Source organism: Poecilia reticulata, chromosome 20 (genome assembly GCF_904066995.2).
Source record: "Poecilia reticulata chromosome 20, P_reticulata-male-v2, whole genome shotgun sequence".
Lineage (NCBI taxonomy): Eukaryota > Metazoa > Chordata > Actinopteri > Cyprinodontiformes > Poeciliidae > Poecilia > Poecilia reticulata.
The window spans coordinates 22,924,109-22,950,528 of record NC_088849.1 but is presented as its reverse complement, the minus strand read 5'-3'; the positions used below and the strand labels follow the sequence as shown (position 1 = coordinate 22,950,528).

The 26,420-nt window shown below is 37.6% G+C and overlaps 1 long non-coding RNA gene across 1 annotated transcript in view; it reads right to left on the bottom strand.

Moving 5' to 3' along the window:
- Positions 1-26,420, bottom strand: part of LOC103456701 (uncharacterized) — a 172,848-nt gene that overhangs the window by 18,944 nt on the left and 127,484 nt on the right. The gene's annotated exons all lie outside the window — the stretch shown is intronic.

Below are 26,420 nucleotides of genomic sequence, written 5' to 3'. Positions count from 1 at the left end.
GAATAAGACAGAAATAGATTCATTCAGCCTCAACTTTGACCTAAAAACTTGAGACTTTACTTGGACTAAAGCTCTGAGACTCGAGTCTTACTGTATGAAACGAACAAAGATGGCTTTTGTTTCCATCTGTTGGTTGGCAGGAGGACATCACCACTGCATGTTTCTACTTAAATCACAACTTTAATGATATTTTGATATTGTAGTTGGAAGCTTTTCCATAAATTTCACCCAAAAGCCAAATTTAAAACACATTTACTGAATAATAACACTCTTCTATTTGTCAGTAAGGCATATTGTAAGCTTTTAGTTTCATACTAAGTCTACTACGATTCTGCAACTATTGGCCATTTTCTACTGGTAATAATCTGCAGAAAACAGGAAAGTATGAAGACATTTTACAAACATTTAAAAAGGAAAGAGATCTTCAAATTCACTGAAGGTGATCTAAAATAAATTAATGTTGATGTCACGATTTCCTCCTGTGTGAATGTAATCATTGTTCTTACACTTTGCGTTATAATAAAATGTGATGTAACCATGTGTTGTCTGTGTGGACGGTGACGGAAATTTTTAAAAATTGCATTTAGGCTGAAATGTGCATCCCTGTGAATAATGAAATGTTTTCACCCACAGAGAAACGGTAATGAGAGCGAAAACTAGCTGTGACTAAATTCAAAAGATGAATTAGTGCCAATTAAGTTCCTCCAAAAGCCGGAAACCCCCTGCTGAGCGGGACATGTCCAGGTCAGACCACTGCTGTGCAAAACCCAAGAATTAAATCAGATTTACATACAGGTAAAAGCTCAACTCGGGAAAGTTTGAGCAAAAATTAACATTTAACATGTTTGTAAATCACAATACCTCCTTGAATCAAATGTTTTTTCATAATGTTTCCCCTCCACATGCACTGAAGCCACTTAGACCGTCAGACAAATTGATAATGGGAATTTAGGGCAGGAAGGACTGACGTTTCATTATATTAATTTCTTTATGGGTCGCCTCAAGCATGCAGTCAAATTGCATTTATTTGTGGCCAGATGAGATTGTTACACAAATAAATCTAACCGTTTTATTACGTGGTCCGCTGGGAATTAAATTATGAACTGAAAATGTGCTCCATGAGATCGTCGTCATCATCATCTGAATATGAAATCAATAAATCATAAAGCTGCTCTAAAACAGTAATTTCATGCTGCATTGTGTCCACAGTGTTAATTACAACAAAGCAGGGATGGATCTTTAATTTCTCAGCACATGTAAAGATGTAAACAAAGGAATTACAAACCTTTAAGGGTTAAAGGAATAGTATTTAGTATTATACCTTAATATCCTGGATTTTATGAAGAATTTACCCATATTTTATTTAAATTTATGAAAACTAAACAGCCTACAGTGTCAAGGCAGCCTGCAAAAAACGACATATCTTTTTCCAGTTACTCACATTACAGAGAGCAGGAAAATAAGCTTTACATTGCAAAAATACTAAATATTACCAAGTACGTTGATCTAGTTTCTAGTGAAAATTTCTCAGTACACTTGAAAAAAGACAAAACTAACTTAAAAGCAACTTTTCAGCAAGATATAGGAGCTTATTTTAAGTCAATAATTCCTTAAAATTCATTTTAAAAAGAGTGTTAGTTACACAGGAAGATAAATTCACTTATAATAAAACATTTTAATCAATATTAAGAAATTAATGACTTGAAATAAGTTTCTCTGTCTTGCTGAAATATTATCTACAAGTTACTTTTGTCTTATTTTAAGATAATTGCGGCAGAAACGTTACAAAAACACAGGTTAATATTTAGCTTTTTGCTGTGAACGCGAGTTTAGTTGGTTTCAATCAGGGACAAATTCTCTGGTGGAGAATAAACACACATCATATTTTCATTGCGTAACTACGATGTGAAGGAATGTGACAGCAGCAACATTTCAAACTACCTCACTTTCTTTTTTAATTGGACTTTTGAGAGCTGTGCAAACATTTTCCTGTGGTCCTGGTCTTCAGAGTCAAGGATGTTGACTTATTTTCCTCCTCTCTGTGTTTTTATATCACCAGTGGATATAAAACATGAACCAAGTCCAACAGCAAACTAATCCTTCAACTATCCCCGTTTTGTTCTCTGTTTGTTTGCAGAGTAAAAAACTGTTTTCTGTTCTGGCTTTTGATTAGACGCGACCAAAGAGATGTTGAACAAATTGAAGACCTGATTCTGTTCCAAGTCCCTCATTTAGCAAAAAATACTCTGACTTCACTTTACACCCAGCTGCAAATCAACCAAAGAAGCAAAGAGTTAGGAGATGAAAAACAAATTAAGGCGTGACAGTCGTGTTTTTCTGTCAAATGTCACAGTGAACATGTTTTTTTTTAGAGATGGCGGCGAATGCTGGATTTGAAAAAGGAGGAGGAGGAGGAGGAGTGCTTTATCTCTGCAAATCTAAACACGAATCAAAATGAATACCTTGGAGCATATTCACCATAAATACGTTCTGACGCCAAGTAGCTAAATTATCAAGCAGGAAAATATGCTCCATTTTGTCTGAAATTGCACTGGACTCAAAATGACAGACTTTCTTAGATGGAGACGAGTTTATCTCAAAGGAAGAAGAAAAGGTTCAATCAGAGGTTGGCTGGCAGGACAGAAAACATCATTCTGATGATTTGCATTTATACTGAGATAAGAAAAGTGTCGTCAGACCTGCTTAAATTACCAACAGTTTACAGATTGTAAGTCTGTAGTTACAGGAAAAAGAATCTCGGCACCTTGAAAATGTGTTCTAAACAACACAGACTAGTTAAAATTTGGTAATTTTCTTTACTGTATTCTTTCAGTTTCTGTAATTTCAGTTTTCTGAAATTATTCTGTGCCGTTGCAAAAAAAAATCTGGCAGTTTTGGTCTAGTTTCTAGTGCAATTATCTTGGTACACTTCACTTAAAATATCACAAAACTTAATAGATAATATTTCAGCAAGATATAGGAGATTGGTGAAAAAGTTCTACTTCTATTGGCAGATTATTTCCCCTGTAACATGGCAACAATATCTCGTCATAAGTAAATTAATCTGCCAGTGGAACTAGAACGTTTTCATCAACATTTGGAAACTATTGACGTAAAGTACGCTCTGGTTTCTAGCTGAAAAATTACTAGACTATGAGGCTGGAAACTAAACCAAAAATAGTTGTTAAGTTATTGTTTTTTGCACTGCAATAAATTTAAGAAATATTCGTGTTAGGGCTGGTCATGAATGCCACATCATGCTGTGTGAATTATTTATTTTACCTGCTGACAGGACTGACACAAACAGGAAGTAGGCGCCAAGAAAAGTGGCCAATGGCTATAAAACACACGTAGTTGAGAATTAACTACAGTTAAAGCTGCAGTATGTAACTTTTACAAAAAAGTTAAAACTGTCAGTCCTGAGAGTTTAATACAAGAGATAATCTGTGAAAAGATCGATCTTCTCCACCTCCTCCCTGAGCTATTACTGCTGTTTGAAGAAATGCACCAAAAACAACCAATCAGAGCCATGAGGAGGGGCTTAGCGCTGTCAATCAACCTAATGAATGCACTGCTAAATGTGCTAATGATAGAGAAACAACACAGTGCAGTGAGAAAGCGAACCATAGCAGCTGAAAATGTAAAAAATGTTTCAACTTTGCTCCCTAATCAAACTGAGTCTGCAGGACTATCAGGTGGGAAAACTTCCTAAATGTCTGCCAGGAAATAGCTGGATGTTTTTAGTGCTTTGACTGTTTCTAGAAGCCATAGAAGCAGAAATGAAAGTACAAACAAATGCAAAAAAGGTCAATATTACATAATAGATCCATTATAACCAACTACCTTTAAAAATAGTCTAATCTAATCCATTTTTCTGCTCGTTGTGAAAACCTTGACTGTAGGTTAGAACTGAAGCTCACATCAATCAGCAGGACATACAAGTTGTAGAAAACGATTGTCTCCTGAAATACATCAGGTAAGAAGTAGTGAAGGAAGAAGCGGCATTATGCCTGAGAGCTCTTCTTCGCTCAGAGGGGATATAAGGAGTAAAACCATCCAGATCTTGATAAGTACTTTCCATCGTAGCAGTGGAGCTGTGTGACCCTCTCAGCTCCAATTAGACATCAAGCCTCTCGCTGAGAATCCCACCCAGCTCACCTAAGATGTTATGTTTGATCTTCATTGGCTCAGCGAGAAATTGTTTGTCCCTGGAGGGCCTTCCTCCATCTTTGCTAATTACCCCTTGTCTTCATCTCACATTCCAGAAAGGCTCGTCTCTCCTGGAGTGGAGACGAGGAGAAACAAGTCTGAATGTTGAAGTGAGTAAATGTTTCCCATAGTTTCACCTGCTGCCTCTAAACTCTGCTTTGTTTAAACTATTTTGTTTTCAGCAATCTGTCGATAGTCCCAAAATAATGTTTTACTTTTTTATTTCTAGAGAGTAGAGGTAAAAATAAAACATCTCATTGTTATATGCAATTAAGTCGTAAAGGCTACTAATATCCCTGCAGATCCCTCGTATGCTGGACATGAACTGTTTAAACTGATTTTCACTTTTCACTTTCAATTCAGCTACAAATATGAAATACATTTTTTCAGCTTTAAATCAGGAACATACTGAAACCTTCATGTTCTCAAATCCCTGCCTGAACACTCAAGAGAATCTGGGTCGACTTACACTGCAAAAACACAAAATCTTACCAGGTAATTTTGGTATAGTTTCTAGTGCAATACATTAGTACACTTGAAAAGAGACAAAATTAACTTAGAAGTAACTTTCAGCAAATTATAAGCAAGTGCTTGTTCTAAGTCGATGAAAAATTTCTTTTTACAGGTGTACTAAGATCTTTCCTCAAGAAAATAGGCACAATTTGTGTTTTTAGCAGTGCATGTTTTGTGAACTCTTATTTTTGTTGTTTTTTTCTAATAATTTGGCTCAATTCTCAGCATTTCAATAATACTAAAAAAATCTAAGAAAAACATAATTTCCTGCATAAAATTGTTTCACAAGTCCAGTTTGATTGTTCCGTGATTTGAAGTGTTTACGGTTAATTCGGTGAAGTAAAAATGTTAACATTTTGTCTCTCGCTGACGAATCCTGGCCAGAATCCACACTGTTCTCTCAACCTACAGAAACCGTTTTCTTGGTGCTGGTGGGATTTATTCCCTTAAATTTCAGAACCGACACGGTTCTCTCCTGCTGATAAATGACGCAGAGCCATTCCTCACATAGTTCCAGGAATTACATTACAAAAATCACCTTTCTGTTCTGCAAACTTGAGCCTTTAGGTTCTTAATCATTAACCTGGAAGCTGCACTGAATCTGTTCTCTTCTGGTGAATATTCATGACATATAACTCAGTTTATATACGTAGTTTTCAGTTAGAAACAGGTCCGTTCTGATGTGTTTTATGATCAAACTGGACCCACCTCAAGGCCTGAACACGAAGATACAGTAAATTTGTGTTCAGTCGGCTGCTGTAAACTTTTATTCTCTCCATCTCAGAGCGAGATTCACAGTTAATTATTTGGCTTTTTTTTTCCTGCTGCTTCTTTCGGTTCACCAAAAAGAAATAAATTACCTCTTGGGCTGTAAACTTTGAACAAACCTGAGCCTCCAGGCTGCAAAGCCTCACCCTGGAGACTCTGCTGGATTTGTTATCTGCTGTGAATTTCTATTCTTCCAGTTCGTGTGCATCAGGGTTTCTACGGAGTGTGGACATTTTCCAGATCTGGATAACTGGGAAAAATAATAATATGGAAAAAGTTTGAATTTCCAGACTTCATTATGTTATATATAAAGAATAAGAAGCATTTTAGATCGAATTAAAGTTAGATATTTTGGTTTAGCTTTGGTTTCAATCATTTTAGCTTTTATGGTATTAACAAATAAATCAGTCTACTACTCAAAACTGATTTTTTAAGGATTGTTTGGCACAAGTGGCCTCTACTGAACAGTAAATTGACAAACAATACGGATCAAACAGGTTCACACAAAGATAAAAGTATATAAATATAGAAAAAACATAATTAAGAATAAAGTACTGTTCGATAAGAAAAATACTATAATGAAAATTGTGCAAAACAACATACTCTGATCCAAAGAATGTGCAACTGATTTAAAAAATAAAAAACAAACTAATTTTTGATATATTAATAATATATCAAAAACAAAGAAAACCCCAAAGCATCTTCCCTCTTACTACTTCCTGTCGTCTTCTTCGTCATTTCCACCAGTAGTAAGATTAATCATGAGACTTGTGTGATGCAAAGAAATTGATTTAAAAATTGTCGTGTTCCCATTAATCAAATTTATGTTCCTAATTTTATTTTGTACAATTGTATGGTTAATCGTAGCTATAGATAATAACGGGTTTAAATTTGTCCAGTTTACAAACACTGAAATGTCTCTTTAGCTCAGTGCTGAATATAAACTTCACTGCTAGTTTGTGGGATAAACTGACTCATATGTTCAAAACATCGTCTAAGAAAGTAAAACGTAGAGATTCTAGGAGTTTTGCCGTGTTCATAAATTAATTCAATAATTTGCAGCTTAACCTAATTTGTGGATTTTTCAGTGGAATCTGACTAAAAATTATCCTATTTGTGGTTTTTCATGTAGCACATCTAAAATATTCACCTTGGAAACTGAAAGTAAAATGTCAGCCAACAGCTGACACATGATTGGTTGGAGTTTCTAAAGCAGCCAATCCAAAAGAGCCATTCATTTTCACTGACACTGATTGGCTGTTCCAAGATAAGACCTTGAATATTAGCCTTTGTGCTAAAACGGTTTCCTGATGCATATTTCTTGATTAAATGAATAAAATAGGTGGTAAAAGTGTTTTAAAGACGGTCTCAGCAAACTGAGAATGAAAATTTTAATTAAACTTCAGCCATTTCCTAGAAATGCAGAACTAAATTCTCATTTGAATACCTTTCCATACAAACAGTGACCCAAACATTATTCCTTTGAAATTAGAAAACAAACAATTTCTGGTGACCTCCAGTAGGAACGGTTTAATGAGAGGAAGATCACACAGAAAATAAAAAATATAGAAAAGATTTTGAAATGTCCACCAAAATTCCCCTCATGTCTTTCTTTACTATCTTTATTTATTTTGAACAGTTTAATATTCAAGTGGTGCAGTGTGTAACTTTTATAAAAAATATGTTTTTTACATTTGTTAAAACTGTCTCCATGTTGTGATAGTTCATGAGACAAATAATCTACGAAAAGATTCATTTCACCTCCTCCCTGAGCTGAAGAAATGCATCAAAAACAACCAATCAGAGTTAGGAGGCGGGTCTTAGCATTGTCAATCATCCTCGTGAGCGTGCTGCTAAATGTCCTAATGGCTAAGAAACAATTTACCATTACAGGAAAACTGTATATACAGTGTCATGCTAGCTAGCCTTAGCATTTATGACAGGATCTGCTAGTTGCAGCGAGCAGGTGATTGGCAGCACTAAGACCCGCCTCTTGGCTCTTATTGGTTGTTTCTCGTTAGCACAGGGAGAAGACAGAGGTGCTTGATTTTTTCACAGAGTAAATTTCAGAAATATTTGTTAGTGTGCATTCACGCTCAAAACTTCAATTAGCTAAACTTCATTAAGACTTTGACTCTCCAAGCTCAGTGTCATCACTGATGACCAGATATTTGCTTTAAACGCCTCCTGTGAAAAGATCAACTTGCATAATCCCATTGGTGCGGCTTATTCTTGGTATTCATCACAGGTTGGATATGCTCTGCTAACCATGTGTCTGACAGCTTTATTATGAAAATGTTCTTTCATCTCTTTTTAGAGAGCTAATTTTATTAATGAGCCTTTGGCTGGGTAATAATTGACAACTGCCAAAGACCAGGTGTTTTCCTGCATTTGAATTTCAAAACGGCGCTGGAGAGATGTTTGCTTAGAGCGTGTATTCAAATGCTGAGTGTGTCAAGATGAAGGACCAGTTCTGGCACCAGCTGCCTGGCACCACCGACACCCTGATTACCGCACCGGGGGCGACGGGTCGGCCCCAACCGCTCCGGGTTAGCATGTTCTGACGGTAAACACCCCAGCCGGATCAGGACTTTGTTCCGTTTGGAAAGAAGCAAGGCGGATAAATAATGGGGTGTGTGAGGAGACGGTGAGACGGCTGGCTGCTTTCGCTCTCATCTTTTCCCTGACAGCTCCGTGGATGCGCCGCTTTTCTTCTTTTAAGGCTCCAGCCTGCAGAGGGACAATTAAAAACAGCCCATGCTCTCTTCTAGACTCGCCGGATGATTATGGAATACTGATGAGAGGTGAAACCCGGCCGATCCGAACAGCAGAGTCCTGCATTGATTTGTTTCTGACTGGATGCAAAAGCCTCCAGAAACTGGTGGGGGAATATAAAAAATAAAGTTCAGGAAGGAGGTTTAGTACTGGAAGCAAAACGAGACACGTTATGGGATTTCTACACTGTTTTACCCCTACTGGGCTGTTTATGTGCTGTGTGTTCATTAGAACTGGGAACCATCTCTGCAAAAGCCAACATTCAGTATCTGTTTATTAAACCCCTGAGAATTGATTAGAGTCTAAACTCTAACATCAATCGCTGAACGTTTTGGTTCTTTAAGGGGACAGTAGTATCGACTTTTTTGAGCTTTATATCATGTTGTTTTATTATTCTTACATCCTAACAAACCTGTGTTTCTTTGATATGATGCCTAAACACTCAGTTCCTCCAGACTAGCGGCAGCAGCATGTTTTCAATAAACATGAAACTGAAATTTCTCAAAATTGTAAACGAAAGTGAAATCCTCTTTTTGTATCACACGAGTCACAAGATCAACAACCGGATGTTTCTACTGGCTAAAACAAAGACGACAAGAAGTGTTGAGAGGATGGTGGTGCTGGATGCTTTTTATTGAGTTGTTGTGTGAACAAACTCACGTCTGATTTTAATTGCATTTCTCATTTAATGGAAACCCGGCAGTTGCATTATTGAGGTTTTTCGACATTGTTGGAATACAAACATTTGTACTGGAAGCTGAACTCTAACATCAGCTCCTGAGAGTTTTGGAACGGCCTTGTTGCTGAAATGTTCTGCACAATAAACTTTGATTAATTGAACCAGTTATTTGTTCAGTGTTGAATTATCTTCCTGCTCAGAGTTTGCTTGGAAGCTTTATTCCTTAAATCTCCAGGGTTTTGTTATTTTTGAGGCACTAAACTGTGACAACAGAGAAATTATTTCCAAAAACTCTTTCACAACTCAACTGACTTTAGAAACTTTCTTGACTTTCCGTCCAGCTATTTCCTCTCTTCCACTTTTTCTTCCCCAACAAACTTGGGGAACTTTGTGAGCCTTGGCCCGCCTCACTCCGCATGAGCCCAGACAGAATGGGCTTGTCAAGAAACAAACAAAACCGGTCGTTGGACTTCAGCTGCTCTGGATTTACGGTAAACCCTTCCTCCAGTTATGAAACACCCAGTGACACATGGAAACCTCGTCAGCTTGCAGAAACTTTTCAGATTTCAACTTCTGTTTATCAAAACCAATTAACAGGAGGGGAGCTGTCCTGATTTGGTCATTGAACAAATGTCTCCATTGTTGTTTTTAATGATATGCTTCTCATCTAATCTACACAGAAGCACAAGAGTGTCGTGCTGATTACGGTTGACCCTAAAAGTAATTGGCAGGCTGCTTGCCAAAGCAGGGAATTAATCTAATGTTTCGGAGCGATGATGAATCAAAAGCATTCAGGATATAAATCACAAGAGGCCCAACAAACAAATGAGAGACTGTAATTATCAAGAGGGCTCTGCTTTGTAGCTTCACCTAAGAACACAGAAGTGAAAGAAAGACGATAGCGCTCGTTGAGGATGCAGTCTCAGCAGACCGCCAGGCTGTTTGCAGAAGTCGATGCCTCGCAATTACTTTTCAGCGTCAACCACAATCGACTCAACACTCCAGGCGAGGCAGCAGATTACGACAGGATGGTTACTGGTTCATCACGGAGCCACAGAAACATCTGAGGCCCTGAAGCAAGGCAGCAAATGTGGTAGGAAAGCTGCGACAGAGTATTAGGGCCAAAAACAATGAAATAAAGAAATTAAACTGAGATTAAACTCGTAATATTACGTGAATGAAGTCAACATATTATGAAAATGTAGTTGTACAAGAATAAAATCACAGAAGAAAACATAAACACCAAATATAACAAAGCAACACAAGAATAAAGTCATATTTTAAGAGTAGTGGTAATATACCAATAAGATTGTAGTAAAAATATGCAAATAAAGTCAAAGTAACAGAATATTATGAAAATATAATCATGATATTACCAGTATAAAGATTATTACCAGTATAAAGATTATCAGTTTGTTACTGATAATCTGATGTATTAACAGATTAAGTATTTTCTTATTTGTAAAAGCAATATAACTTCACAAGATGCTCATATTCCTCATTTTACCGCAGTTGTATGTCTGCTTTTTCATGTTGTAGTACGAATAACATCACAACTTTATTCTCCAACAACTATAGAGAGAAACAAAATCAACATAATCTCAGCAGAGTTGCTAATCTGGGTGACATCCTGTCCTGTTTGGTGAAGTTGGAGCAGGAACAAACCGTGTAGAGCAGCATGGTGGGTTTGGCGAGTAAAAACAAAACTCACAGCAACAACAAGACCAGACTTTACAGTCAATATAATTTCTGCCTCCTACACTGTTCACCGCCAGTATGCTGATCTGACACAATGCTAACCTTTAGCACGGCTTCCGCATAGTTGTATAAAAGTCTATTTTTATGATTAAAAATTGAAATGAAGCAGCTTTTCCAGCTTGTTGTTCAGAGTGATGGATTACTTTTTTAATGCCCTGCAAAAACTTTGCACCAAATGTCTGATCTATCCAGAAAACATTATTCCAAAAGTCCTGGCCTGCATGTTTTCATTAGGGACCATAAAATATTTGTTGTGATGGTACAGGAATGTAATTTCATCTCAACATCAGCAAGAGTCGTTTTATGGATTCTGAAGACTCATTTTAGCCGCTTGCTCTGCTTTTAGGACAAACTTACCATGTATTGTTTGGTTTTTATAGCTTTTTAAGACATATTTTGGTGAAATCCTGCTTTGGAAATTCATATTTTCTTATTCTGCTTGGGTTTTACTATGATAACTTGACAGTAGAATAACCCGAGATGAAGAAACAAACAGAAACCCTGCGTTTCACCTCCAGATTAAAATTCATTCTTGATCCAGGACCACAGGATCCACTTTCCATGGTGACGTTTTAATAAAAGGGTCATGAATTCGTAGCTAATTAGAGCCGTTTCTCGTGTCGACCTGCAGCAGTAATATGCGACTCCTTGGAAACAAACCAATAATTAATAGTTAAAAGAAATTGTGAAAACAGCGTCTTCGTCCTCGATCACGCAGACAAAGGTCAACAGGAACACGTTTCATGATTTTGTATCTCCGTTTGCCGTTTTTCAACTAATCAGAGCCATTTTTCGGAGGTTGTATTTTCTCTGGAGAGTCATCATCAGTTGTAGAATGCAAATTAGATTTCGTTGAATGAATGTAAAAATCAAACAAGATAATCTTTGAATCCAATTACAATCATGGCTGGCAAATCAAGAATATTTAGGCAGACAAAGGCTTGAAAACAAGCGTTTTGATGGATGAGATGGAATTTGATCTTTACCAACATGATTTGCTAAAGATAGAAGATTTTTTTTTTTAATGATCATTTATGGGGGCATTTCTGAGCAAATGGTCACAAAACAGTGAAATGTTGGATGATATTTGGCTGCGAATCGGGAGGGGGCAAATAGGAAAAGCCAAATGAGGATGACAGCCAACGCTTTCATGTCCCTCCAGTCCTCTCCTTCACATAAGGGTTTACTCAGAGAAATCTGCTGCCTGTGGTTCTTCATAAGGCTCTGAATTGGCCCTATTGGTGGGATTTGTTAGCATAAAAGAGAGACATTTGGACTGGGATTATCACAGGGCCAGACCTCCATGTCTCATCAAAGTGAAGAAACCTGCCAAACATGTAATTCTGACTGTATGCAGGGCAACATGTGCACAGAAAGCTTGGGCTCAGCCCGTTTCCATGCACCTGTACTCTGAATGACCCAATGGACCCAACCCCAACAGGACCAACAAGTATAAATATGGTTCACAAAACTTCTTAGCACTGAACTTCCTAGGGATTTTATTAGAAACACATCATAAAGTTGTGCATAATTTTAAACGGATATATTTTTCGGTTGTTTTCCAGTAAACTGGAGACCCAAATTGTAACATTTGTTATATTTATCTGCGAACCCTTTGAAAAACCTGTTCCCCTCCTCTCCTTTGGGGGCGCTGCACCAAGAACCACTGAAGAAAACAAAATGTAAACTAAAGTGGAGTGGTGTCAGACTTTAGCGGATGAGGATTTCTCTTTTGTCTTAGGTAAAAGACCTAAAACATGGCTAATGCTAGCCGTAGCGTTTACCTTTATTTTTGAGTCAAGCATTTTCTATAACTTATGTCAAACAAACTAGTGTGAGTTTCATGTTTTAATCTCAAGTGAAGGTTAAATATTTTTAAGCAGAGCAAAAATCTGTATTCATTTTGGACTTTTTGGGACAATTTGGGAACCAAAGTTGCAACATTTGTCACATTTTCTGCTGCTGTGGTTCTCTTTCGTTCTGCACTGTCAAACAAACCAAACCCTTTGAAAAACCTGTTCCCCTCCACACCTGTGGGGGCGCTGCACCAAGAACAGCTGAAGGAAACGACACAAATGTCATGAACAGATATTTTCTCTTCTCACCACAGTTTGCCTACTCGTCAGTGGTTACTTTGATTTTCCTCCACTGTATTTCAAATGAAATCAACGGTTAAGGGGAGTAATTTACATCTGCTATAAACAGCCATTAAGTCGAGCATCAAAGTTGTTAAGCAAAGAAAATAAGGAAAAGTAAGAAATTATGTCAAAGTGATGATGTAAAAAATACTTTGCAGCATCAGTTTGAAATGCAACACATATCTTGATTTTAAGCTGCTTCATGTTGGAAAATACCATTTTCAAATTTCTGTTCTGTATAACTATTAGCTTAAAAGGCTATTAGCATAGCTAGCTTGAAAAACTTAGCTTGTGTAGCTTATTAGCTTTAGTCGTCAGTTAAAAATCATTGCTATTCTTTCCACTTATATCTTTTTGAATGATTAGATCATACAACTAAGTTGAAAATCTCTTTAAAAAGTAGTAAATATCAAGCTTTCTCGTAAAATTCATCGTTATTGTTGCAATGTTGAGCTGCTTTACATTTTCTCCACTTGTTATTATCCGAGGCAGTTGGCTTTGAAATGGTTCGGTTATGTTGCAGTTCTTTCAGCTTGTTGTTAGCACACAGTATAGTTGTTGGCCAGTTGTAAACAAAGCCAGAGATTATTTTTTATGTCAAGGACCAAATGCTACGTCCCAGAAAGCCTGCAGCAGCGGCGTCTGGAGGACTGATGTTTCTAGGTTATATTGCGTTGTTGGAGGAAAAACCTAGAGGGCCCTGGAGCAGCTGAAGCGAAGGCGGTGGGTTAAGCTCTTTAGTTCATGAATGAAAGTAATTACATTCAGTCTGAGCTCCATAACAACACTCTTGTGATTGCTGTTTTTATATTTCTCGTGACGAGGCCTACAAGTTGCTGCTCAGGGACTGCAGGGCCGTTTTCTGCGTGGAGCAGATCCTTCACCACTTCCTGTTCATCCAGACATAGAAAAAACAAACAAATAAATGTTTACGACTAATTTCATAACCTTTAAATTAATTTGTAGCATTCCAATATGCTTTTTTTGTTTGCCTACTATATAGCTGCAAAAGGAAGCTGTAAAACACAGGTGTTTATTAACCAACAAGCTTCTTTAATTGGAATATTAGTGCATTTCTGCAGTTCTCCCAACCATCTGGTGTGTATTATGAAGTGTGCAGCTCAGACAAAACAAGATGATTAAAGAAAATGTGGCAAAAAGAGCCACAGGCCATAAGCACAGAATGCAGCTGTTTATCCAGCTGCAGAAATGCAGAAATATACCGAGTGCTTTGTAGAGGAATCTTTAACCCTTGAACTTTTCATATTTATTACATCCATAAACTTCATTACTGGGTATTTGTGTGACAGAGCGACACAAAGTGCTGCATAATTGTGAAGAGGGGATTTCTCTGCCAGCGTCTTACACCTAGAGGAGGAGATGTTTTATCATTCTTTGCAAAATTGGATGGAGACCATCTGTGAACACCAGTTTTTCTCGTCTTGGCACAGATTTTGGACTTTAACTGGGCCATTAAAACAAATGCATAAGCCTTGATGTGAACTCTGGCTGGATGTTTATGGTCATTACTTGAGCTTTTCAAGTCTTTTATTAATCTACATTTTAATATGCTGCAGTTATCTTTCACACTGCAGAAGGTCAAACAGTCTAAACTAATTAAAGAACCTGTTCCCCTCCATACCAATGGCGGCACTGCAGCAAGAACCACTGAAGGAAGTGACACAAAAACCTCTGAAGAAGACACTGCAACTTCCTGCTTACTGAGATGTTAACAAATAGAGAAGAGTCAAATTTCAGTTGTAGGATTTCTCTTTTGTCATTGGTTAAAAACCACAAGCTGTTTCTCATGCTATCATAGCATTAGCATTAGTTTTGGTTGTTTTTACCCAGAATGCCTTGCGCTGTTGTTGTCTTCCTGCTTTTAATGCGACCACTGGTTGCATCTGAGTTTTGCAGGCGGACCAGAGTTCCTTTCTTTGGTCCGATTATTTTCACACTTCCCCCAACCAACCTGGACTTTCTATACGAACTGGAGTTTGATTAAAGTGGACCAAACAGGGCTGGTGTGAACGAATCCTTAATGTTTTCTATTTGAAAACTGTTTACGTCAAACTGCTTGGACGTGTTTTCAATGGAACCAACTCAGCAGCATCATATAGTCTTGTTAAAGATCTCCAAACCCAAATTCTGTAACTGCAAATAAAAATAAACAGATTCCTTCTGGTTGGAAACAAAAGAAAGAAGCATTAGATCTGGTGAAGGCACCCAGAAGTGGCTCTGCTGCCCTTTTCTTCAGATTTCACCCTTTCTAATGCTGCGCTTCATCTCCTCCTCCTCACTCGCTTCTCGCTGTTCCAGTTCTCAGCACCACCATTGTGCTCATAATGGCCTCAGATGCACAAAAACAGATTTAAAAACACATAGGAGGAGGGGCGGAGAGGCAAGAGAAAGAGGCTCCAGAGGTGGCTCCGGCTGCAGTGGCATATTTTTGTTAAGCTTCTTTGCAGCGTGCCCCACAGATATACAAGAGGAGACGCAGCGACACGGAGAATACGCTCGCCTCATTAAAACGATACTCTTAGAGAGGTGAGCGCCAACTAGGAGACAATAGGGATCATAGAAAAGGCCTGCAGCCCTTCACGTATTCAAATGAGGGGAATACGTGTAGATTTTCAGTTCATTATATGAAAACGTTTGTCGATGCTCAGATAAACAACAAGCAGCCATCAGGATTAAATAAGCGGCGTGGAAGAAAAAGGATCGATTCGGAGAGAGCCATTAGCCTCCAGACAATTAGCGCTCATGTAGCCTGCGAGTTGGGTCCAATATGAAAGCAGCAGCTAAAAGGGGAATTCATTAATCAGCTAATTAATCAGCAGCTGTTCCCCGACTTACAAGCAAATGTGTAGAACTACAAGGATTTCTTGGGTTTATTTTGCCCAAACTTTAATGTTTAGAAATAAACATTTTTTTTATTTGGTCAAAGACAATCTGATGATGATTTCAATAATTATCAGAAAACATCCACACCTCAAAAAAACTAAATCGTATCAAGTAGTTTTGGTTTAGTTTCAAGTGAAAATATATTAACACGTTAGAAATCAGACAAAACAAATTTACAAATAACCTTTCAGCAACAGAGATGGGAGCTTGTTTTAAGTTCTAGTTCAATTGGCAGGTAATTAACTTAATACAAGACATTTTTCACCAATGAAACTAGAACATTTTCATCAATATCAAGGAATTATTTACTTAAAACAATTTATTATAGCTGTTTTTTTTATCTTATTTTAACTGTAATAAGATATTTGAACTAGATCAAAAACACTTGGTAAGATTTTGAGTTTTTGCAGTGCATCCAGACCAATCAGATCGTAGACGCATCAATCCGATATTAATATCTGTATCGGCCCGATATTTGACTAATTCTAGTGAGAATGTGGCTGATCCTTAAGAGCAGATCTATTCAATCCAGTTCTATGCTTTGTGCTCTGAGCTCTTTATTATTGAAGTTACATTATATTTAGACTTTAATAAAGTTTTTATTTATTTTTATTGGTTGTTATACTCCTAGCTGCAGAGACTGAACAAACAAAATGTGCTGTGCAGGTGCAGAGTTATCAAATGTGTAATTCAGTACATTTATGTCTATATTTAAAAAAATAAACATTTCAAGTGAATTTATTGTTGTTTTTCTGTTTCTGATAGGCCGATTCTAAACCTCAGATATTGGTACTGATATTGGAAGTGAAAAAAGTGGATCGGTGCAAAGTAGTTTGACAATCGAAGGCGTCAAATTTCGATTTCAAGTAATTAAAAAAAGAAAAAAAATTCTCTTTCACGACACTTTTGATCCCTTTATGTAGAAAAATCAAGACCATCTACATGTTGAACACATCATTGGTTTAGATTTATTAAAATACTTTATTACTTGTAACTTCAGAAACACGAGAAGCAAAAAGTTATGTTGAAATACCAGCCAGAAAGATTCCCTTACATTACAACATATAAACCTCCTTTTCATGCTGACAACAGTTTGTGTCGAAGAAACTAAAACGTTTGAAGTCATAGAAAAACAACTTGTTTGTATTTAAATGTGGAATCTGCGCTGTGGTTTTATAATTCAATATTTGCAGATGGAATATTGTGAAACTCTTGTGGTTTGTTTATTGTTTTGTGACGGTAATGAGGAGCGGTGAACTGCTCTCACATCCTGTCACCAGAACACGTCCTATAGAGTAATAATATGGCGAACTAACACTTATCTCAACACAATAAATTGGTTACAGAGCGTCTGGGAAACATCACACTTCTGCAGGCTCAGTCCTAACTGAACTCACAGCTTTATGCAGACTTTTTATTCCAAACACACCATTCTTATGGCGCTAATTAGGTAAACATTTCTTCCTTTGAAACACTAATCAAACTCCCAATTAGTCTGTCGTCTGTCAGTCCAGAATTACTGCCATGTTTTTATTTTTATTTTGTTCTCTTGCATTTGTAATTTAGCATCTTAGAGTTAATCGTTTTGATGTAAATGTGACAAGTGCTGGAAAATTATGATGAGCAACCAGAAACCTGAAGTTAGATGGAAAAACGTCACCAGTTCATCTCCGGGTAAAGAAACGCAAACACACTCAGATCTAAGAGGAATTTAGAAACACAATTAACCTCAAGTGGAAGAAAGACAGAGAAAAACTACAAATGAACACTGCAAAAACACAAAATCTGATTTTATAGTACAAATATATTAGAAAAAAGGCTAAACTAACTTACAAGAGTTGGAAAGCAACTAGCTACATTTACACAATTGCATTAACTTGAGTAACTTTTTTAAAAACATGCACTTTTAGGGGTATTTTTACCACAAGTTGCTTTTTACTTTTACTTGAGTAATTTTATTATGAAGTATTTCTGCTCTTACTTAAATAAAATTTCTGGATTTTCTTCCCACTGAATGAAAATCAAACATGTTTTAACCAAAAATCCACCAGACACAGACAAACACCTGCAGCTTTTATTGAAGTTTTATAAGTTTTTTATAATGAAAGAAACTGATTTGGAAATTTTTCCTTTTTCCTTACTTTTGTTACTAATATGAATTATTGTCATTTTGTTCTTAAGACACCAACATTTCCACTTAACTTTATATTTTGGTTTGTGTTACGGTCACTGACCTCTAGGGGCTCTCTTTTTTTGAGAGAGCTCTGCGTTTTTTGTTTCAGCTCTGCCTGATTGCTGCAGGTGAAGTGTGTTGGGGCTCGTCAGCCGCTATATAAAAGCAGCAAGCTGGAGATGCCAGATCTCTTTCTCTCCTTTTGTTTGACCTGGGCCATGAGCTGTGACTCTGCTTGAGAGCTTTGTGTGTGTGGACCAACTTAAGTTTGCTGTGAGCAACTCTAACTTATCCAAGAAGGTGGAAGCTGGTAGGGGTTCTCTGCCATTTTTGTTGTAACCTGTTTTCTCCTGTTTTTGGTTAGTAAGGGAGTGTAGGTTTTGTATTTTCTTTTAGTTCTCTTTAGAAAGTGGTTGTTTTATTTTATAGTTGTAAGGGGGTGTTTTGTTTATTATTTTGGCCTTGGAGACCCTGAAGCTTAAAGCTCCCCTGTGTTTTTTTTTTCTCTCCTGTACTTGTTTTAGCAGACTTGTATAATAAATTATATTTTGTTACTCATCAACTGTTCGGATTACTTTTTGTTTTATGTTAAAGCCCAGTGCCACAATTTACTTTAGGGATTTTAGGGTGGGGTTGTAACAGTTTGTCTGATTAAGTTATTTTTATTTATTAAATGAGTGCCTCGGTTGTCTTTTTACCAAATACTATTTTACTCTTACTTGAGTAATTTCTTGGATGGCTACTTTCTACATTTGAGTAGTAAATTTGGTAGTAAAATGTCTACTCAAGTACTGAGTAACTGAACAAATCGTTAATCATTTAATATTTCAAAATTACACAATGAGAAATGGATTATGTAATTTTGGTATTTTAAAGATAAAAAATATATATAATTTATATAAACTACAAAATAACAAAATCAGGCAAAAGAAAAACGTTTCCAAATCAATTTCCTTCATAAAACTTTTTTTAAAAAAAACCTTGCAGTTCTGTGCGTCTGTGTCACAATAAAAAGACTCAAGTAAAAGCAAAAATAAATACAGTGCAGTAAAAATACCTTTAAAAGTTACTATTTTTCCCAAAACGTTACTCTACTAAATGTAACTCTGGAATCAATCTACCAGAAACGTGTTATATTATAAATACCGTTTTTAGTCTTTTATATTTTTATCTATTTAAAAATGTCATCGCTGTCAATTTTCTAATTGATTTGATTAGATTATCCATAAATTCTACTTTCTCCCAGTATTTTGTACATTTTAATCAAATCTAAGCCTCTTCTTCCTGTTCTTAAACATTTCTTCTTCTTCTTCTTCTTCTTCTATGGTGACCGAGTTGCCATGTTTGATCCAGATTCACCTTTAAAAGACACTTAAATCCCTTTTTAAAGCGTTTGCTTCCAGTTTAGTTCTGCTGGCGTTTGGTTACACAACGGGGGGAAAAAAAGTCAAATTTGTTTAGTTATGCTTATGTTGTGACTACAAAGCATCAGAAACATATTGGGTTTTATAATAGGACTCCACTCAGTATGCAAATTCCTCCACGGCGGGTCTTCAAGGCAATCACAGAAACACTCAGCCGCTGCTCTTTGCTTTCCTGGACATGCTCTATTTTTGCACTGAATGGATAAAAAAAGTGTTTATTTTCAGGATTATTTGCTGTTGCCGACTCCAGCTTACAGTTTCAAAGCGGAGGAAATGAAAGCACTCTCTCCTGGCAGACAAACTCCAACAGGAATTTAAATATTGTTGCATCATAATTTAATTACATCTCTGCCAAATTTCACTTTAACCCAATTCTGATGGCTTTTATTCTTGCTTTTGTTGGAGGAAACTAAAACAGGAGGAGCAACACGTGCTCTCTGCTCCTTAGAGGTGGTGACAGTCCTCTCAACACCCCGCCGGTAATGGAGGAGCTGCACTGAGGGGGTCATTAGACTGACGAGAGCAATCTGAGCAGATTCAGAGCTTTCTTTGTGCGCAATTAAAGAAAATTATCCGTCTGCGTTTTGGCAGGGCAGTGGACTAATGAAAATGTGCTGCGGTCAGACCGACTGTAAAGAGGAGGAGAAGCTGCATTTCGGGTCACCTGATGTCTTAAATGGAGGCTTTTCCACTGAATTATGGGCTCCATCTGCAGATAACGGTTTGAGTTTCTGATGTAAAGCCTAATTTAGAGAAGATTTCTTCATTAATTATGAATTCAAGGCATGAGAAGAGATGCAGACGGACTGTAAGATCGATGAGAGACGTGTTGAGCCAGTCTCTACCGGATGAAAAGGATCACAGGTGAAGGGGTGTGAATAAAACAGATGTGTGACATTTATCTGTCTTAGTGCACAGAATGTCTCTACTGAGCTCCATTCTGTTCAGATTTTGATCAAAAAGTGTCGGAAATGTTGAGATTACGACTAGTTTAAGATCCATGCAGCAAACATCCCACTTAGAAACTAATTAGACAGCAAAAGATGCTGAAAGGGGTAAAAGTTTGTGTTTTCCAGGCACATTGTGACTTTGTACAGTATCATCAAGTGACTACCTTGACATCAGTTGTTATAAAATGTTATTAATATCAAATACCACTTAAAAATTCACTTCCCGATTTAACGTCTCTGTCTCTTTAAGAAGCTCCTGCTACTTCTGAAGCTCCACCTCCAGGAAGTCATCACAACATGGCTCCTCTTTTAGCCCTTTAGCAACATTTTTACCAAAGTTTCACTAAGAAGCATCTCATATAATGAGCTCAGCTGTTCCACCAGGTGTTTGCCAATTGCTGCTGGCTAGTCTGAAGGAGCTGAGTGGGGGAGGAGCTTTGCCTCGGAGGCGGGGCTAGGTCCACCCAGATGATTTGGATACTTGAATGGTTGCCATGGAGACTAAATGATTTCTCAAACATGCATGAAAGAATCAAAGCAACAGTACAGGTACGTTTTTGATGAGGAAAAACAACTTGATGCAAATCTAAAAAAAAATCAATTTTACATAATATTGCCTTTAATATTTTTAACATTTTTAATTTTATTGTTCATTTAAAAGGGAGAGATAATAGCTAAGTCAAACACTCGTCCCTAGAAGGACCTTTAGATGCAACAAAATAATAATAGATATAAAATCTACTGATTCAAAACAATTACGGTATTAAAAAATGAGTACAATTCTGGTTCATCTTCAGCCAGTTTTTAAGCCTTGAACTTAATATTTTAATGTCAGTTACAGTCATAAAATCAGATGGTAATGAGTCCCACAGTTTATGACTGCTAAACTCCAAAGGTTGACCTTCAAAATGCTTCTTCAGTCATACAAAGAAGAATTTGAACCAAGTGAAGTTAAACTATGACACCAGATGAGTAGAAAATATTTACAGATAAAAACTTTTTTTTTTATTTTAAATGGAAAATGCATGTGTATTTTTCCCAGTTTCGGCTTAATTACTGCCATCACTAAGTTGTACAGAAATGATCTGTTTTGAGTCTGATTGCTCCAGTTAAAGTATCTGACAATTATTTAAATAATCGATTAATCTCATTATTCGTTCCAGCCCTACTTGTAACCAATGTATTCACAGCTGCAGTCACAGTCTACCTTCTTCAGGTTTTTGGTTTATTAGCAGGCGGAGACGTCAAAGCCGATCAGTGCAACGCCGGTTCTTGCAGGATGTTCTCTACATGGTATCCTAGAAAGCTGACAGAGCCAAACACCGAACAGACAGTGCACACCACCAGTCCCCCCCTCTGCTCTCACGCAGGCATCGCGTCGTCTCAAATTAGGCCTCCTGCACAGACACAAAGATGTGCGTGCGTCCAATCAGCCTGGAGTCTCCGGGAATCCGGCTTCAAATGTGGCGAGCTTTCATCAGCAGAGTCGGAGCTGCAGGCGAACGCTGCACCTCCTCTGAGTTACTCCGTTAGACACGCACATCGTTCAGAACAGGTGATGTCGCTCCCGAGATCCTTCTGTCACGTTAGCTCTTCATTCGCCATTTCAAAGGCTCCTCAATTTACAGCAGAGGCATAAATTACGGTTTTTTACACCGTAAATAAAGTTGATTTACGGTTATTTACCGCTGGCTGTAAAAAAAAAAACGGCGCAATAAGCATTTTGCAAAGTGAAAGTGGGAAAAATAAATCCTTCTGCAGGTGAAGATTTATCTGTGTTACAGACTGGCTGTATTTTAAACAAAAAATTGTTCACATCTGTTCAGTTACTGAATACGGCAAAATATACAACCAGGAACGGCTAATTACCCGCATCAAGGAATACGACCGTTTTAAAACGCGACACTTTCAAAACCTGCAGACATTTCCCTTTATAGTGTTCCAACAATTTACATTTCTTTAAATAAAAGGACATAAAAAATGCAAAAGAGGTTAAATCTCTCCACTGTCACCTGTTTACTACTGCAGCCTGAAAGATGGCTACTATATTTTACTTCTTGTTAACAAATAAGAAATAAAACTGAATATAAATATGTCTGGTTGTAAAAAATAGACAGTTTTGGTGTGAAAACGAGCAGAAATGGGATATAAGCTAACGCCTATGCTACTAGTTATTTGAAGGTTGCATTCAGAGACTATCAGCGTCATAAACGAGAGAAAATGGCAACAATAAACAACTTAGAACTTTATATGTAGGCTATATTGTTAGTTAAATCGTAGCATATATGAAGTAATATGTGGATTCAGGAAAAAAAATCTATTTTTTCCTTTAGTCAACAGAGTTGCAGCAAACATTACAGAAAAGATTAGGTTACAAAATTTGAAGAAAATAAAATAGTTTTTTAGAATCCGACTGATAAACTGACAAATAATTTGATTCGTCCAGCTCAAGCATTAAAGGTTTGCTTTATATTTGAATTTTTTGTGATCTATACTTTAGTTTGAGATAACATGTAACAGTAAAAGTACAATAAATCAGGTGTAGCAGTTAAAAAAATACAATGTTGACTTTGGATTGTTTTTACTGAACAAAATCAAAAAGAAAAAAGTGGGAGTAACTAATTTAGCATTGGTAAACTGAAGAAGCTGTCAAATAAAAGCTAAAAAACAATAAAAAAACAACTTATCTCACCCTCCAGCACTCTGCATCCAGTAATTAGAGAAAACAGCTTCTTGTCTGGAAAATCGTTGTGTCAAAGTTGAATCTTAAAGGATGATCGTGTTTGATGACGACGGCTTATAGTGAATAAATCTGCTTGGCTGTCAAACTCTTGATCAAAGTTACCCTCGTTATGGTGCATTCAATCATAAACTGTTATTGATCTGGTTCTGAGAACATCCCGGCAGTGCATTGTCTGACATGATTAAGTGGAACATCTTCGCTCATTTGTCATGTTTCAGATCCATCGTGGTGAAAATAACTGGAGGATCCAGTGCAAGAGCAAATCATGCAGTCCTGAAGCTGCTGCTGGAATAAAACCTGAAGATTGAAACCAAATGAATCACAAGCTGATAGGAGAACAGCTGACCAAAGCTAGACAGGCACAGGAGAACGTAATCAGCAACATGCAAGTCGAAACAAAACCCATACAGGTGTCAGGCGTTTCAAATTAAAACAACTGTTCATGCAAAGATTGTCAGCTTTGTGAACAACCTTCATCTTTATGGACTTCAAGTTGTCTGAAAATGGTCTTATAGACCTTCTGAGATTAATGGAAATAATTACCATTAATCATATACATGTGTGATATATGTAGGTAAGTAGGAAGGTTGTCAGGTTCGTAGGTGGGTAAGAGGTTTGGTCAGTAGGTAGGTAGGTAGGTAGGTAGGTAGGTAGGCAGGCAGGTAGGTAGGTAGGTAGGTAGGTAGGTAGGTAGGTAGGTAGGTAGGTAGGTAGGTTGGCAGGTATATCATTAGGCAGGCAGTTAAGTAGGTAAGTAGGAAGGTTGTCAGGTTCGTAGGTGGGTAAGAGGTTTGGTCAGTAGGTAGGTAGGTAGGTAGGTAGGTAGGTAGGTAGGTAGGGAGGGAGGTAGGGAGGGAGGTAGGGAGGTCGGTCCGTAGGTGGGTAAGAGGTTAGGTCAGTAATTTGGTTGGTAGGTAGCTAAGTAAGGTAGCTATGTAAAACGCAGACAATATTTGCTTCTATTTAACACATAATGCCAATCATCAATGATTGGCATCAAGCTACCAAAACAATAACAACAATCAGTAGATCAAGTATTTTAATTTGCTGCACCAGGCAGCTGCTTTTCTTTTGAAATCCTCTGGACACAGTAAAGGGTGTACTTACTTTCTCACACACAGCTTTTCCAAGGTGACTTTGTCTTTAATCAACAATGGCAGTTCATGTAAAAATTCAAACACTTTTAGAGCATTTATAACTGATTTCAATCGATTCATAACACATATGTGTTTGTTTGGGGATTTACTGACTTTATCTTGGCTTTAAAATCTCCAGATAAATAAAAAGCCACATGCGCATTTGTTGAGGGTTTTATTTCAGTTTGTGTTTGTTGGACAGTAAAAACACCGGAACTGCGTTTTACCACCGTCTGTCTCTGCTGCCCTGCTTTATTTCTCATTCTGCTCCCGTCTCTGGGAAAACCCTCCCTCCCTTCGCTTACTCACCGCGTTTCACGCAACATAGAGACAAAGCCTTTCATCCGGATCCACAAGCCGCTAAAACAAACATTTGTTTGTTGTTTTTGTTCATTTCGCACTTGCTGCTGCGACATGATGTGTGTGTGTGTGTGTGTGTGTGTTAATAAGTAAGACAAGTGTGCCTGTGTTTTCGTTTTCGTGCTTTTATGATGTATCCGCTGTGAATTGGGAACACGCGCCGAAGACGGGTCACAGCTCTCCTTGTATTTGCACATTAAAAAGCCTTGCTGTTTCCCCTCCTTATTATTATTCATTTTTGTTCTGTATAACGCCGAAAAAGGTCCCTGCAGATGTTCCTCTGGCTTATTGTCAAAAGTTATCTGACTGATATAAGGAAATGTCAGCCGAATCCAAAAGTAAAAACAAGCTGATTATTCCTTTCTGTGAAAGGTCACCTGTGACACTGTTTCAGGAAATGTAAGATAAATTTGTGCAACACGAGGTGTGCCCGGCCAAACCTAAGCTGCTCGTATGCATCTCTGCTCCGGCTCAGAAGAAAGACCTCAGAGTTTTTCATTTGTTTATAAAATCTCTGGGAGTCTGATAAACTCTGTCACTCAGCGGCGGCTGCAGCTCATCTCAGGACTTTTTGTTGCGTCTGTTCGCCGTTTCACAATCTGGTGTCTCCATCGGGCTGATTGTGCACATGCAGTCGTTTTGTGCTCTTTCACAGGTGACTGCTTTGCTCCGAACGATCACGGAAAAAGTGCATAAAGATTGCTTTCTATGGAGCGCGTTCTGAGCGGCCGGGGAGGTTTGTTTACCTCAGGCGGGCGGTGACGCTTCACACTAAGAATAAACATGTTGGAGATGTTTTACCTCATTGTGTGACTTTAAAATAAGGCTGTATGCAGCGCTGTGGGTAAACAGAGGTGATAATATGGTAAAAAACAAAATGTTCACAGCGGTAAAAAGGCAGTCAGACATTATCACCACCGTGTTTGACTGGAGGTATGATGTTCTTTTCTGAAGCGTTGTGTGAAGGGCTAAAAATACAGAGAAATGATTTCTGCAGGAACATATAAATGTTTTGTTTCATCCATACAGTTAATCCCGTTTCCATCCACCTCAAATCAAATCGTAACATTGCAGATGTGGAATTATACAACCGTACATGAAAAGCAAAAGTGGAGCCTCCTGCACAACCAACAAGAATGCAACAGGTGGTTTCTAAATTGCAAGTCAACAAGAAAACACTTGTCTTTGCCAGCAGCCATTGTACAGCGTGTGGAGTGATAGAACAAGCTGACCAATTGTGCTGGAGTTCAGTTTGTGTTGCTAGGTAGCAGGCTAGGCTTCACTGTGGTTGCTAGGTAACAGGGCAGTGCCTACTGATTAATGAAGTTACGTTCCAGAAGGTTTTGAAACCACAGCAAAGGGAAAATAACAGAAAAACTGTTGAAGAACTCAAAACTCGTTCTTTTTTCTGACTCTCTGTGTGGCTACGCTACGTTGACTCGTAGCAACTAACAACAACTCCACTTTGTTTCAAGATTCATCATCAAAAAACACGCAAACATTTCCCACACAAACAGACCATTCAGTCCGTTACAGTGTTATGGTTTTAGGCTTGATGTTTGTTTTGCATTTATCAATAAATGATCACTGTGGTAGATTAGCTACCACTAATATTAGCTAAGTTAACACTGCAGTAGTTGATTAGCCATCACTGCTATTAGCTATAGCTATAGCTATTAGCTAAGCTAATACTCCGGTGGCAGATTAGCTCATTTAAACACCTGCTGTCCTGATGATCTGTCAGAGTTGGTGTTTATGTCGCATTTTTTAAATTATTTTTTAACTAAACCAAACCAAACCACAGAGAATTCCACAGCACATCTACATGTTAAAGTTGTCATAGTCAAGCTAGCATAACTAACCTACTTCTCTCTCCTTTGCTATATTTTT